The following is a 16,330-nucleotide window of genomic DNA, read 5'->3' on the forward strand; positions in this document are numbered from 1 at the left end:
AACGAGTTCACATTTGTGCCTCACAAGGGGGCGCCCCACAATGCCCCACAGCACATCCTCACCTTGTATTGGGAACATCTCCCAATAATAAGTACGGGAGATGTTCTCGATACAAGGTGGGGATGTACTATGGGACATTGTGGGGCGCAGATGTGAACTCTTGAACGAGTCCTTAATCAATCCATGAAGAAAATTCCGTCTCAACATCCAGCCCCAAATGAAATCCTTGCAAGCACTTATTTGATTAAGGTAATCAAGTGAGGCCAATCGTCGTAGAAATCTCGTGGCAATACCCATCTTGCCATTGATCAATTGATTCTCAGTCTTCTTGAGGACTCCCAAATAGGAGATCTCCTCAAGGAGGTTGGGATTAGTGTGAAAAGAGTGGAATCAGAGGTTGAGAAGCTTCAAGAGAAAGAAGGAAGAAAGGTTAGAAGTGCTTCCGATGACACCCATTTTCAGACATTGAAAACTTGTGGTTGTGACCTTGTTGAGCAAGCTGGGAAGCTAGATCTAGAGCATGTTCGTTTGCTCTAAAGTCTGACATATGAAAGTGCAATAATTACATTAAGAGGTATTGGTGAAGTTTTCTTTGTTAGACAATATGCCCTTACCTCCAATCAGAATGATGTACATATGCATTTATTGTAAATGAATAAAAGTACATAATTAATTCATGTTATATTTGGTGTGTTTCTATGTAATTACCCTTAATTTGGACACTTATGAGACTTGTGTTAGTTTAGAATATTCTCAACCGTTGGATAGACTTGGGGAAGTTTATCTTGCCAAGGCTGACACTAATGTGCTTCCAAGTTGGTTGGGGTGACTTGTCTCAGCTGCCAGGGTGAGACCCGAAGCACATGTAGTGTGTGTTTGTTTGAAACATTGAACCCGAACCATTTTCCAGTTATGCCCTGGACCTTGGAGACTAGTGGGCAAAATTGGAAAGTTACACTTAACCCCTAGACTCGATTATGGTACTGCATTGGGTGACGGATTGGGTTGTCTTTGATATGCCAATCAGTGAGATCCTTAGAGGGGGCCAAAACTTGTGTATGTTGGGGCAGTCTGAGAATTCACTCGAGTGGGTGATCATAGTGACAGGATCAGCCCCTTTGTCGGACAAAGTGAATGATCGAGACTGCACTCTCTCTGATCGAAACCAAAATTGTCGATAGTCGATTTCAACCGTGTTTGAGATTTGTTTTACAAAATATATTTATATGAATATATATACATATATATATATATATTATGTTTTACGAAAAAGGTTTGCAAAAGGTTTTAATTCCCGTGATCCATCTGAGCAAAGAGTGCAACACTGCACCTTGCAACCGAGGGAGAGGTCCTCCCTTGTCGAGTAGTGTTTGATCATTAAGGGCTGAGAGGTTAAGTGTAAGACCATTTGGGGTTGTTATACCTGATGCCCTAATCTCACTTAAGACCATTGTCCTTGGGCCTTCATAAGATGGTTGGACTCAATGACTATTTAGTATAAATGTTGGGCCCATTAAGAACTGATACCGATGGACTCAAGGGTTCACTGTGCTTATCAGTGAATTCGGCCAGGCTTTGTCACAGAAGCTAGGCTGAACCCATATGGGCTTTTGTGAGGTCAATGTTGGGATCCCACGCCATACAAAGAGAGCCATATTGGCCAACAACTAAAAGGGGACGTGAGCCACTTGCTTAATGGGCCTAAGGCCCATGATTAATTGGAGTAATCAGGATGTCACATGACAATTTAAAGTAGTCATGTGACATGGGCGAATTTAGGTATGGATATGGGTTTGGATTAGAAGATAGGATAAGATGATAAGTCTTATCCACTTAAAGAGTCCATATCCAAATAAAGATTTGGATTAGGAAGCTCCTAATTGGATTAGGAGAGCTGTTTTTTAAGGTATATAAATGGAGGAGGGCGAACTGCTCCAGTTTACACAATGCTCTCAATTTTCTCTCTCTCCTTCTGCTCTTGCCACACTAACCCTAATTCGACCTCCATTCTTGAACTGATAGAGATCAGTTCTGATATCTGATTTTGCAAGAAAACATCAGATTTATTTCATGATCATCTCCCTTGCTTGATCCAAGCTGTTGGATTCCAATTCTTGCTGAAGGACTGTGTTGTTGAACTAGATTCACCCTAAGCTGCGTCATCTTCAGTGGAGGTTGGTTTTGGTACCCTCTTTGGGCGTAAACACCCACTTTGGGAACTACACGTGTGGAATCTGTATCATCTATTATTCTCCCTTTCTTTTGGTTTCGGATCTAGTCTGGTTCGGTGCAAGAACGATCCTTGAAAAATGCATTTTTTTCTAAAACTGTGAATGTGATTCCTAGAAGGGTAAAAAGAATTTTTTTGAAATTTCACCCCACCATCCAGCATGGTTCGGCCATCCATATGATGGATTTCCCCTTCCTTCATTATTTCCTCTAAACTATGAATGCAGAGAATGTTGTTCTGAATTCTGAATTTTGAAAATTATCAAATATCCATTTTGACCCCATATATGAGAGTTTTTGTTTATCTTTTTGGGGGTATCATTGGAAAACAAAGAATTGCATGGTTGCACTTTAAGAGATAAAAGATAAGAGAAAATGAACAATAATCATTCTCTTAAAGTTAAAAGATTCCTCTTAAGATATAACAGTTAAGAGGAAACGAGCATGCCCCTAGTCATTGGTAGGGACGAAGATTTATAAGGATTCTTTCGAGAAGAACAAAGAACATTAATCCAGTTTTGATTGGAGAGCCTGGTCTGGGTAAGACTAGTGTGGTGGAAGGGATGGCTCAGAGAATCGTTAAAGGAGATGTACCAATTTATAGTTTTTTCGAAGTTACTTTAATAAAACTCTATATAAAATCATATAAAAAGGGTAAAATAGGTATTTTTCCAAAAAATAATGCATCAGTCGAACATTTTCCTAGGGTTAGTGATGGAAGAAGGTTTGTGTCGAGTTTTTCAAAAGATTACGGGAGGGTTTTGTTAAGTAAAATTTGAGGGGAGGTTTTTATGATTGTCAAAAACCTTAGGGGAGGTTTTTATAATTTACTCTTTTGGGAAACTTCCCGATTAGTACATTGTACTTTGGGCCTAGTGCCACTTTGGTCTCCAAACTTTAAAATGCAACAATTCAATACCCGAACTTTCAAAGCTTGCCAATCTAATACCTATCACTAACGGATAATTAGTTATGTGCATCACGGGTGACATCATGTATAGCTTTAACACTTTCGAAAATGTCAAAACTATCATTGAAAATAAAACATTGTTCATCATCTTCTTCCTCAAGAAGATGAAATAGAGCCCAAACTCTCTGTCATAAACACCAAAGCCAGCATTTAGATGTAATTTTTAATAAAAATAGGTAATAATGATGCACCCTATTCTTTATTATATTACATTGAAAAATCTAGTATTTGGTTTATTCTGTTTTTGTTTTGAATCTCCTAGTATTTATTCCCTGCCATTAAACTCAAGTAGGATTTTTTTTTCATGAAAATACAAATGAAAACCAAGTTTTTGATTAATTGGGACTAGGAAAAAAATCTCACTTCTATTAAATGATGGATTTGGTATTACAATTTACAAATGGAAATTTTCCCCTCAATTAGGATACATAGATGTACAAATCACCCTCCCATCCGGTGGCAAGAGTGTAACTCTTTTACAAGACAATTATCTATGTCCTGCTCCCTTATCAAGTCGGCCATCTCATTTCCTTTTGAACTACAGGAGTTGTAACTCCAACACCGATAAGGCAATAATCCCTAGCAAATCAAATGGAAGAAAAACAATCTTATCATCCTCAAAGCTGCAATGCCAAGGTCAGGTTGTGGTGAATCAACCCTCACATTGGAATTTGGAGAGCTTGGTGACTGAAATCTCACACTCAAGTCTAGTGGAACTGAATCTGGATTTTGTTGTAGTGATTATCCCCTCCAAGATGGTTGAGAACATAACCCTGTTCTAGGTGTTGCTTGTTTAATTTCTCATGGTCATCCATGGAACCACTAGAAATTATTGTATTTGAACTCCTAGGAAACTTTGGTTCATTTGAAACTAAATAGTTTACAGGAGTTGAATGGACAAAATTATTATTATTTCTTGAAACCGTATTAGGATGTTGAGAAGGCATTGGCACCTCTGAATTGAACTTAAATTACCCCTTAAAAGAAAAATAACGTGAAGACTAAAGAATAAGGACCTATCTTTGTATATTGCCATTCATATAGATATTTCTAATTCACGGTTGCAACGTACCATGCAAAATGATGGTGTACCCAGCGTTGTTTCGTTGGTAGCGGGAGCAAATATGGACTCTTGCTAGATTGCTTGTCCAATTGTTTTATAATTTGTGTGCCTTTGATCCAGCATCTCATATGTTTCTACAAACGATCTTGATCTCGTACCTCAAATTTTGAAGAATAACCAAAACAGGGGGACTAATGAAAAATTTGACAGTTGGTTCTGATTTGAACGAATGGTTGATAAAGAAATTTAGATGATACTCGAAAGACATTTATGTCTTTTTCACATGCCACTTAATGATTGATTAATGATAGGTACTAAATTGGCACGTTTTGAAAGTTCATGTACCGAATTGTCGTGTTTCAGAGTTCATTGACCAAAGTGGCACTAGGTCCAAAGTATAGGGCAGTAATCGGGAATTTCCCCCTTTTTTTGAAAGCTAGGTGATCAAGTGATTTGAAATTCAGTTTGGCAACCCCTTTTCCCAAATATACTTAGGCCATGTTTGGGAGTGGTTAAAAATAAGTGCTTATTTGGGTCGAGACCACACCATTAAGCACTTATTGGTGTTTAGAAAATAAGCCCGAAATAAGTGCTTATTTTAAAAATAAGGGCTTATTTTTTAAGCCCGAATTGATATATTTTTTTAAGTGCTTATATAATAAGCACTTATTCAATTTTTCTTTTAAAATTATCCCTAGTTGAATTTTAAAATACCATTTATGCCCTTCTCCATTGTTTTCTCCAACCATTGGCAAAATTTCACCTTGGCCAAACTTCATCATCTTCTCTAGCTCTCCAAACTCCATGCATGGCTCACCTTGAAATCTAGAAGCCACTGTGCTTTGGACCTGGTGGGTATACTAGCAATGATGGTCTACTGAGCTTCAACGCAACTCAGTTTTCAAAAGTATGAAAGTATAAAAAGTAATTATTGGGTGAGAATGTTTGGCGAACCACTTTCCCAATAAGTACTTATTTTAGCAAAAAATACATTTAGCCCTTATTTCACACACCCATATAAATATTGGTTTTTGCATATTATATTGTATATTTTAAAGGAACTTGCTATATCACTACTTCGAAACACATAAGGGTCTACATGTAATCCACATGGAGTGCCACGTACACCCACATGTGGCAATAATAATAATAATAATAATAATAATAATAATAATAATAATAATAATAATAATAATAATAATAATAATAATAAATTTAAGAAAGTATTAATTATATACCAAATATAATGAAAAATAACATCAATAAGTAATAAATATTGTTACAAAATGAAATATAATATGTCAAAGCACATTTGAAAGGCACTTATTGAAGAGTACTTTCGAAAAGTAATTTTCATAAAACACTTTTAGAAAGTACATTCAAAAAGCAATCCATAATGTACTTTCATAAAGCACTTTCGAAAAGCATTTTCCATAAAGTACTTTCAAAAATACATTTTCATAAAGTACTTTCAAAGGGCAGGTTTAAAGTACTTTCAAGAATCATTTTCGAAGAGCAATTTTCATAAAATACTTATAGGAAGTACTTTCAAAGAGTAAAATTCATAAAGTACTTTCATAATATTAATAACAATGAGAATAGTATCAATAACACTAACAATCATAATCATAATAATAATAAAAACAATAATACTAGTGATAAATAATAATAATAATAATAATAATAATAATAATGATGATGATGATGATGATGATAACAACAACATAAATAATAATAATAATAATAATAATTAGTATTAATACAAATAATAATGATAACAATAATAATAAATAATGAATGTTTTCACCAACACCCTATTAATTATTTTTATATAATAAGTACTAATAAAAAAATCATAAATTGCATATTGTTCCAAAATAAAAAAAAAAAATATGCATTATGCAAGAAGCAAAGAAATATGGAAGAACACAAGAAAAAAATATCATCAATTATTCACATTAATATTCCAAAAAATAACAAATCAAAATTCAGAATATACAACCAAACACGCATACAACATTGCATCATTATTTAGTTTATATCATTGAAAAATAGAAAAAATGGTTTTCACTAAAATATACAAAAACAAGTTAAATAGCGATGAAATGACTAACGTATTGGGAGTAGGAAGCCTTACTTGTGGTTTTCAACAAGTTGTCGATGAGTTTTCTGTCCAAAAAATCAAATCTAGAAAAAAACACAGAGAACAAAGCCATGTGTTAAAAAACTTCACAAATACAATGAAATATGGAGTTTTCTTGCAAGAGGAATGTTTGAAATTGGGAAATGACCCACCCACTAGTTGGTTTTTGCCCGTTCTAGATGTCATCGGTTGCCCCTCTGCTTCTTGTTTCCACTATGCTACTCAACCTACAAAAATGGAGAAGATAAAGGGTTTTCTCCATTCGTGGGGGTAGTTTGGGGAATATGAATTTTTTTAAGGACTATATCATCCCAAATAATTTGAATAAGTACTTAAAATAAGCCATCCACTGTTGCTTATTTTCGAAATAAGCACTTATTCCTAACTTATTTGCTAGATAGGAATAAGTGCTTATTTTCCACTTGTGTGGTCCTAACACTTATTGTAAGTACTTATTTGAATAAGTACTTAATTTAAGTGAAATCAAACAGGGCCTTACAAGTCTTAGCCCTCAATAGGTGATTGGTCACCTAGGTGAACCTGAATTTCTTACACTGTCTTTGGTGTGACATGGTACACTTACCAATGAAATTCAACCATGTCACACTCTATATGCTCCCTCATCTTACATGTGAAATCAGATTTTGTCCTCACAAGACTGAGCTCACACCGCTTGCACAATCCCTTACGGCCTTGTATTGGGAATATCTCCCCATGAAAAAAGCATACAAGTATGAAGATATTCCCAATGCATGACTATAAAAGGTTATAAGAATGGTGTGAACATGCTCTAATGAGCACTAAATCCGATCTCCTCACATGTGTAGATTAAGTTAAACAAAAGGTTTGAGGCATTATATCTTCAAATCCAATTTTTTGACCCTAAAAAAGAAAAAGGTGGAAAAAAAAGGAAACTTGATTGTCCAATTGACACATGGGAGAGGATAAACAATGAAGAAGAAAGCGAAACAGTGAAGAAGAAACATTTTGCAAAACAATTTTTTCCCTTGTTCTTGGATTGAATTTCTTATAACATGATTTCCTACAAATTGGTTGTTAATGGTGTCTACTCATCTAGGGTTTGGCAAGCAAGCTCTAGGTTGAGTTTCCCGTTTTTTGTTTAGCCTCTCCCATCTATTGATTGAAGTGTTACCTCTAATCCATCATTTTGTACTATTCAAACAACAACAACACATGACTTGTAGCCTTTGATTAGAAGGTTAAAGAAGAAACTATAAGTTGTCTTTGCAAATCTCTTGTTAATGCCACCCAAAGAAGAAGAAAACAAAATAGTGAAGAAGAAACATTATTTCTTGCAAAACGATTTCCTACAAATTGGTCGTTAATGGTGTCTACTTATCTAGGGTTTGCCAAGCAAGCCCTAGGTTGAGTTTCCCCTTTTTTTGTTTAGCCTCTCCCATTTGTCAACTAGATAGTCAAGTTTCCTTTTCTTTCACATTTTTCTTTTTTTTTTTAGGTTTCAAAAATTGAATTTGGAGACATAACACCCCAAACCTTTTGTTTAACTTAATCCACACATGTGAGATGGTGGAGCATGTAAAGTGTTATGTTGTTGAATTTCATTGGAAGTGTACCATGTCCCACACCAAAGAGTGTAGGAAATTTGGGTTCCCCTTTGGTTCAATTGAAGCCATAAAGTGTATTGAACCAAAACCTATCCCAACAAGATCATTGCAGGTACAGTTGTAATATGGGTTGTGCCAGTTTGGTTTTTTTCTTTTTTTGTTAAAATTGAAAAATAATAAAAATATAATTGTAGATCCCACTTGTAATAATCTAATATAAAGAAAAGAAAAAACAGAAGAGAAGAAGAAGATGGAAGAAAGAAAAGTAAATGACAACTACATGAGTGCCCTTAGTAAGGTGTCCATCATTAAAGACAGAAATAAAAAACAATAAAAAAAGAGAAAACATGCCCATAACTAAATCTCACTACCTGCTAGCACAAGTCATAAACATAACTTAAAGAAAAACAAAGAAACTAAAAGCCCATTCGGCCCATTATCACTACACTCCCCCTCAAGTTGAGCATAGATATCAATCATGCCTAGCTTGTTTACACAATGTTGTAACTTTGCCTTGGGGACACCCTTGGTTAGAACATCTTTTAACTATTTCTCTAAGTCAATAAAAGAAAGGCAAATTTCTCTGGAAGCTTCATTTCTCTTATAAAATGTCGGTAAACTTCAATATGTTTTGTCTTATCATGTTAAACTGGGTTGTGAGCTATGTTGATTGCAACCTAATTATCACATAAAAGCATTAAGGGTTTTATAATGTGTGACACCCATCTCCTCTAGAAGTAACCTGAGCCATGACAACTTTGAAACTCCATGTGCCATTGTCGTGTACTTTGTCTAATCCCAAGACTTGGCTTCTATTGACTCTTTCTTACTCCTCTAGGAGACAATATTCCTTGCAACTAAGGAACAATCAAGGTTCAAAGTATCGACACGTATTGGCCCGTATTGGCCGATATGTATCGTTTCGGGACCCCTCTGATACGCCCTTACAGTGGGTGTATCGGGGGTCTGACCGGTTCAGGGTGTGGAGGAGGCCTAAATCGGCTCCCCTGAACCAGTTGCGAAAAAAAAAAGTGCCAAAAGATGTATCGATTCACCCAATACGCCCATACTGGCGTATCAGACACAGTAACCCAATGTAGATTTTCTATCATTAATACTACTAGACTAATCAACATCTTTGTAAGCCTTTAACTACAATATCATCAACATAAACAATAAAGAAAATAACCTGAGTGTCTCTCTTTTTTACAAACAAGGTATGGTCAGATTGTATCTGCATATAGGTAAACTCAACAAGTGCAATTCTAAATCTATCAAACCAAGCTCATGGGGATTGCTTGAGGCCATAAAGTGATTTCTTCAGTTTGCATACTTTGCTTTGCATTTCCTTACGGGGTGTAAACCGAACTGAGAGCAAAAAAGAAAACAAAATTAAGGGTGTTAAGAATAGTCGACCCCCACCCCAAATAGCCTCTTTTATATTAAAGAGATAAAATATATGTACAGTTACAAGAATGCCCTTATAGGGCTGAAAGATAAAAAGAACAAATAAAATAATAAGAATACAATACTGTACAAAAAGGACTATTCTAATAATGTACATCAAGCTATATCTTCACACTCCCTCTCAAACTAATGCGTAGACATCAACATCAGTTTGCCCACAAGAACGAGGTGTCTACTTTTAGTCATGGCCTTGGTGAAGATGTCGACAACCTACATGTGAGAGCCTACATGAGGAAGAGATATAGAGCCTACAACAAGAAGGTCTCTAATAAAGTAACAGTCCACCTCGATATGTTTAGTCCTCTCATGAAAGACAGGATTAGATGTGGTCTTGATAGCACTGGTGTTGTTAGCACACAGAGGGATAGGAGTAGGAAATTGAGTATCAAGATCCATGAAAAGAGACTTCAACCAAAAAATCTCGCTACAAGCAGAAGACATAGCTTTATACTCAGCTTCAGTAGAAGACATAGAGACAGTTTATTATTTCTTACACTTCCAGGAGATGAGAGAGTCACCCATGAAGACAGACCACACAATAGTGGATTGGAAAGTGTTAGGACAACCACCCCAATTGGCATCAGCAAAAACCCTCAACTGTATGGATGCTGGGGAAGAGAAAAATAGTCCTTTAGAGGTTGTGTCTCTAACATAACGGCTGATGCGGTGAACAATAATAATATGAGGTTGCTGCGGGGCAGAGACAAATTGACTGACAACCTGAACAACATGTGAAATACCAGGCCGGGTCATAGTGAGATAGATCAAAGAGCCACTACAAGAAATATGCCAAATCTGTCGATATATGTTTATAAACCGTAGGTATATCCCTAAATGCGCTACTCCAACAGTCAACTAGTGTGTATGGTAAGATATCATCGGTATACACCTATACCGATGGATTCTGTCCATTGGTCTAATGACTTTCTAAACTGTCGATCAAGCTATTCATCTATGTACATCGTAGGTACTGGTCATGGCATATATTGCTATACCGATGGATTCATTCGTCACAATATGGGTCCTGTCCGTCAGTATAGGTTCACTTTATACCAAAAGATTTTGCGCGTTGGTAAAGGATCAAAATATACCAATAGAGATTGTTCGTGAGTATAGGTTTAGGATATACCAATAGATATAGTCTGTCGGTATAGGTGGTATTTTTTTATATATTTCCTTGTCGTCCTGTTTGCCTAAGATGTCCAACACAAAAAGAACACCTATACACAAGGTTCAAAATACGAATTGATACCTGTTTTTACTTTTTTTTTTTATTTTTTTTCAAAACCGGTTCAAGGGGGCCCGTTTAGGGGTCCACCCCCTGAACCGGTCAGACCCCTGATACACCCACTGTAGGGGCGTATCGGAGGGGTCCCGGAATGATACGTATCGGATGATACGGGCCGATACATGTTGATACTTTGAATCTTACCTGTACATAAAAAAATGTTTTCCCTAGATTCATGTTCGACCAAAATGGCCAACATAGAAAGAACACCTATACATAAAAGAACTAAACAATATGCAAAAAGCTTAACAAAAAATAACCTAAATTTTCATTGAAACTAAAACAACTGTATTTTTAACATTGTCCAAGCAATAGTTGGATAAACCACCAACTTATTTTCTCCAATATACTAGAACCAACAAAATGCAATCTCATGGCTTTGACATATTTGCTTAATCTTTCATTCATCTATGTAGTGGGAGTTCCTCTTTATGAAGTTGATTCTTCTCTACTTGTAAAAAAGTGGTTTTATGAATGTATTGTCCCAAACCCCCACCTATTCTACCAATTACTGAGGTAACATATTTGGGGCCAAGGTGTTTCTTTCCATGTATTTAAACACCAATGCACCATCCACCAGGTCAGTACTTTAAACAATTAAAGTAGAGTGCAAAAGAAGTTCCTTTCTCTGTACAACAAGACCACCTTAGATGCTAATGAGAACACTCAACCTAAGTTTTGTTACCTTGAGGTATATATCTATTGCTTTGTAGACGCCATCATCAAGTGGCCTGGCATAGTCAGGGATCACAGCTGCAAGCGACTAAAATTTTGGGAGCTTCAAGTTAACATCAGATGACACCTCTGCAAGATACTAGTCCACTAGCTTGCCCACCATTGTCATTGGGGTCAGTGAAGGGCACCCATCCATCAATTGCCCCTCATCAACTACACAAGGAGAAGAAGACCCAAATGTTGCCTAGTCCACCAACATATAGTGATCAACAATCCGCTGGACACAGTCAATGTCATAAAGTGTTTCCACTGAGTAGCCCATATTTGGTATAAGAAGATCTTCTAATGCAGCTTGGTCCAATTGGGCACCCACTTTTTTCTTCAATATCTCTCGGCAAGAGGGGCTTGCATGTAAAATCATTGCAGTGTGGAGCAACCCAAGTAAGAACTTGGTTGGTGTGACTCCCTTCTGATTGGGTAGTAAACCCACAATCTCTTCGAGAAGAACCTGTTGATTTACCTCAGAAGGGGCAGAAATTGTGGAGTCAGGAACAACCCAGTTCACATTCTTAGAGGAATTTGAATTCCTGCCAAGAGGAAGACACCTCCTTGAATAGAACATGAGAGACCCCGAAATTGTACCTGCAAGGTCAATGTATTAAATGTTAGATTTCATACAAAAAGGGAACCAAGTTCCGAGTGAAAACATATTGAACTGCAGTAAAATACTTGTGAATAGGCACAAGTCATGGCAAAAAGACAAATTACATATCAAACTAAATTGAATGTCATAGAGCTAGAAAACAAAATTAAAAATAACATATCCATGCAGCCCAAAAAGGGAAAGGATCCCATCCAAATACAAGAATGAAAATCAGTATCCCAAAACTTGGATAAAAAAGGTTATTCTAAATAAACTAATTAGGAAAAAACTTAAATCTTGCTCGAAGGCTAGGAATCTGATTGGAAAGAATAGGCATTACTTACAGCTAGTTCATCAACATCCACAGATAGGAACATGAGAGAAGGGTATTTCTCAGATAGTTCACAGTAGCGCAATTGATTTGCATGGACCACACCATCATGCACTAAAATTCACCACAACTTGTTGAACATTAAAGGAAGGACTTTAAGTAATGTTGTCAATCCCCTTAAAAAGAAACTATTAATCATATTTTGAGTTAAAAATAACAGTGAAGAATTTAAGTGACTAGATTATGGTCTGTATATGAGGGGATTGGTGGTGTAATACGGATTGATGAATCACATTTGACCTTGGTGCTTGATTACCCATTGAAAAGACAGCTGTTTGTAAATAATTTATGGTACAATGCATAGTTAGAGAGCACATCTGCTGCAACTGTGGTTGCAGCACTTCCTTGCAACTCCCCAATTTAACATGGGCATGCCAACCCTTTGTTAAAATTCATAACATAACATGATTTGCTTTTTATTTCCATCATTAGCATGTCCATGTCAAATTGGGGGATTGCAAGGAAGTGTTGCGGCAGGTGGGATCTCATGAAAAACTATAAGAAAATGCAAGGGCATGTAGTGATTAAAAGACTAAAACCAGTCAGGCAGTGTCCCGGGCAAGTTATCAAGTTGATGCAGGCACTGAAAACAGAAATTGAACTATGGAGAGAAGCTGAAATTTGAAAAAAAAAGTTTGGAATTGGCAACCACAACCTCAGCATATGCCTAGGGGAAATTCAAACTAGCTGAGCAGATGCCCCAGGCCATTTCAGATTGTTCTGGATATGAAGATCTCAATTATGTCATAGTTTCATCAGGTTTTGTTACCAAAGTAATATTCTTGTACATATCACTTATCAGTGGGTGCATTCGAATATTGCCACTATTGCTGGCTTGGATTCAGCAATAGTGGCAATTCGAAGTATAATGATCCTCATATCAGTGAAGCCATTACCTATTGAAGTCAAAGATGTCATCATATCCTGCATTTGTCATCAAGTGGCAATATGTTCATTCCAAGTCAATCTAGCTTGAATTCAGCAATAGTGGCAATTCACAGTATAATGATCCTCATATCAGTGAAGCCATTACCTATTGAAGTCAAAGATGTCATCATATCCTGCATTTGTCATCAAGTGAACTATGAGGTTTTTATATCTCAATCAACCATCAAGTGAACTAAGATGATAACTAAATTGTGAAGCCATGGATTTGGTGAATGTGGATAAGGGTGGAATCAACCATATAATATGGATGCTGATGAGGGCGGATTTGGCCCTCCAATGACATTATGAGACCAGGCACCTCATGCCAACTAAGTGCAGTCCCTTGACAGCTAGACAACTCGAGCTCGCCATAGGCAGCACGCCATAGGGTAGCTCGCCACAGGCAGCTTGCCATAGGCAGCTTGCCATCGTGCAGCTCGCTACAGGCAGCTTGCTATAGGCAGCTCGCTACAGGCAGCTCGCTACTAGGCAGCTCGCAATAGGCAACTCACCCTCATGTAGCCTGGCACCTCAGAACAACTAGGTGACACCCGGGACCACTTTGGCAACAACATGCCTTTGTTAAGTTGATGGTATCCCACTAGGCGTAGCCTGACACAGGCACGGCCTGGCATAGGCGCGACCTGGCGGCCTGGCGCAGGCGCAACCTGGCGGCCTGGCCCTGGCACGACCTGGCCTTGGCACGAGCTGGCAGCCTGGCCCTGGCGGCCTGACACAGGTGTGACCTGGCAGCCTGGCCCAGACGCAACTTAGGGGCCTGGCCCACGCGCGACCTGGTGGCTTGGCCCACGCACCAACCTGACAACCCCGAGGAACTCACCACCGTACCCCGCATTTTACGGGATTGTGACATGTAACGGTTATATTAGCTCACCCACTCCCCGAGTCAGGCGGAAATGGGCAACCTTACCAGTTGGTGGCTTTATCCCCACCTAACACGAAAGCAAGTCCCATCACAACGGGAATCCAGGAACATATCCACCTAACCCACGAGGACTCCAGTATATAAAAACCTCACCCCTAGGGGCAAAGGTAGGCAAAAAGAGAAGGATGGGTAACCTTTGCTCTCTTGCTCTCTCATTCTCTAATATCATTCTCAGCTCTCCACTAAGTGCTAACTTAGGCATCGGAGTGACCTCGCCGGGTTAGCCACCTCGGGTCCTCTGACAATAGGTTCCTTGCAGGCCTCTAAAAGAGCAACAAAGCTCATCAAGGTAGCTCACCATCAGGCAGCTCAACAAGGTAGTTCACCTCCAAGCAGCTCATCAAGGTAGTTCACCACCAGGAAGTTCGCCACCAGCACCACTAGGTAGCTCGGCACCAGGCAGTTCACTACTAGGCAGCTCGCCACCAGGGAGCTCCAATTCAACCTCTGAGTCACAGGCCACTTGGGAGCAGACGAGATGGCGAGGTACTCAGCCAAAAAATTGACACCACGAAAAAATGATATGTGATCGGAAACGGTTACATCATTTGGTGTCATCTGTGGGAACACGCTACAAAAAGCTAAGTTCTCATCCTACAAAAGCTAAGTTCTTATCTTACAAAAAGCTAAGTCCTCTTCTCCCAGAAAGCTAAGTCCTCACCTTTTTAGAAACTGAAGCTCTCACTTCATAGCTCTAAGGCGCCCACCTGGCGGCCTGGCACAGCCTACACACGGCCTAGCGGCCTGGCGCGGTCCGCGTGCAGCCTGGCGTCCTGGCGCGGCCTGGCAGCCTAGCACATGCGCCGACTTGGCACGACCTGACACGTGCACCGACCTGGCGGCCTGGCCCAAGCACGAACTGACGAACTGATAAAGACTTCCTCATCACTTAAGACCCAGTTGCCTCTTCGGCATGGGCAAAATCAAGAAGAGTGGACTACAAGTCACTCCCAAAGCCTACGGGCTACAATACTGCTTAAGACCCAGTCGCCTCTTCGGCATGGGAAAAATCAAGAAGAGTGGACTACAAGTCGCTCCCAAAGCCTATGGGCTACAATACTGCTTAAGACCCAGTCGCCTCTTCGGCATGGGCAAAGTCTAAGAGTGGACTACAAGTCGCTCCCAAAGCCTACGGGCTACAATACTGCTTAAGACCCAATTGCCTCTTTGGCATGGGCAAAATCAAGAAGAGTGGACTACAAGTCTCTCCCAAAGCTTATGGGCTACAATACTGCTTAAGCCCCAATCGCCTCTTCGGCATGGGAAAAGTCTAGGAGTGGACTGCAAGTCGCTGCCAAAGGCCTAAGGGCTAAGTTACTACTACAAGACCCAGCCGCCTCGTCGGCATGGGCAAAGCCAAGGAGAGTGGACTACAAGTCGTTCCCAGAGCCAAAGGGCTAAAATACTGAACTGGCAGAGACCTCAACACCTTACAAGGTGCCTACGAGCTCGTCGAATTACGGGCCAAAAGGAGAAATCTACTCCCTTCGCCGAGTTACTTTCAGCTCCGGAGTGGGGGGCAAATGATGAGGGCAGATTTGGCCCTCCAATGACATTATGACACTTGGCACCTCATGCCAACTAAGTGCAGCCCCTTGACAGGTAGACAGCTCGAGCTCGCCATCGTGCAACTCGCCACAGGCAGCTTGCTACAGGCAGCTCGCTACTAGGCAGCTCACCCTCATGTAGCCTGGCACCTTAGAACAACTAGGTGACACCCGGGACCACTTTGGCAACAACTTGCCTTTGTTAAGTTGATGGTGTCCCACTAGGTGTAGCCTGGCACAGGCGCGACATGGCGGCCTGGCGCAGGTGCGACCTGGCCTTGGCACGAGCTGGCAGCCTAGCCCAAACGCAACCTGGCAGCCTGGCCCATGCGCCAACCTGACAACCCCGAGGAACTCACCACCGTACCCCGCATTTTACGAGATTGTGACTTGTAACGGCTATATTAGCTCACCCACTCCCAGAGTCAGGCGGAAATGGGCAACCTTACCAGTTG

The sequence above is a fragment of the Nelumbo nucifera genome, chromosome 4, assembly GCF_055504915.1.
Source record: "Nelumbo nucifera cultivar China Antique chromosome 4, China Antique-T2T, whole genome shotgun sequence".
Lineage (NCBI taxonomy): Eukaryota > Viridiplantae > Streptophyta > Magnoliopsida > Proteales > Nelumbonaceae > Nelumbo > Nelumbo nucifera.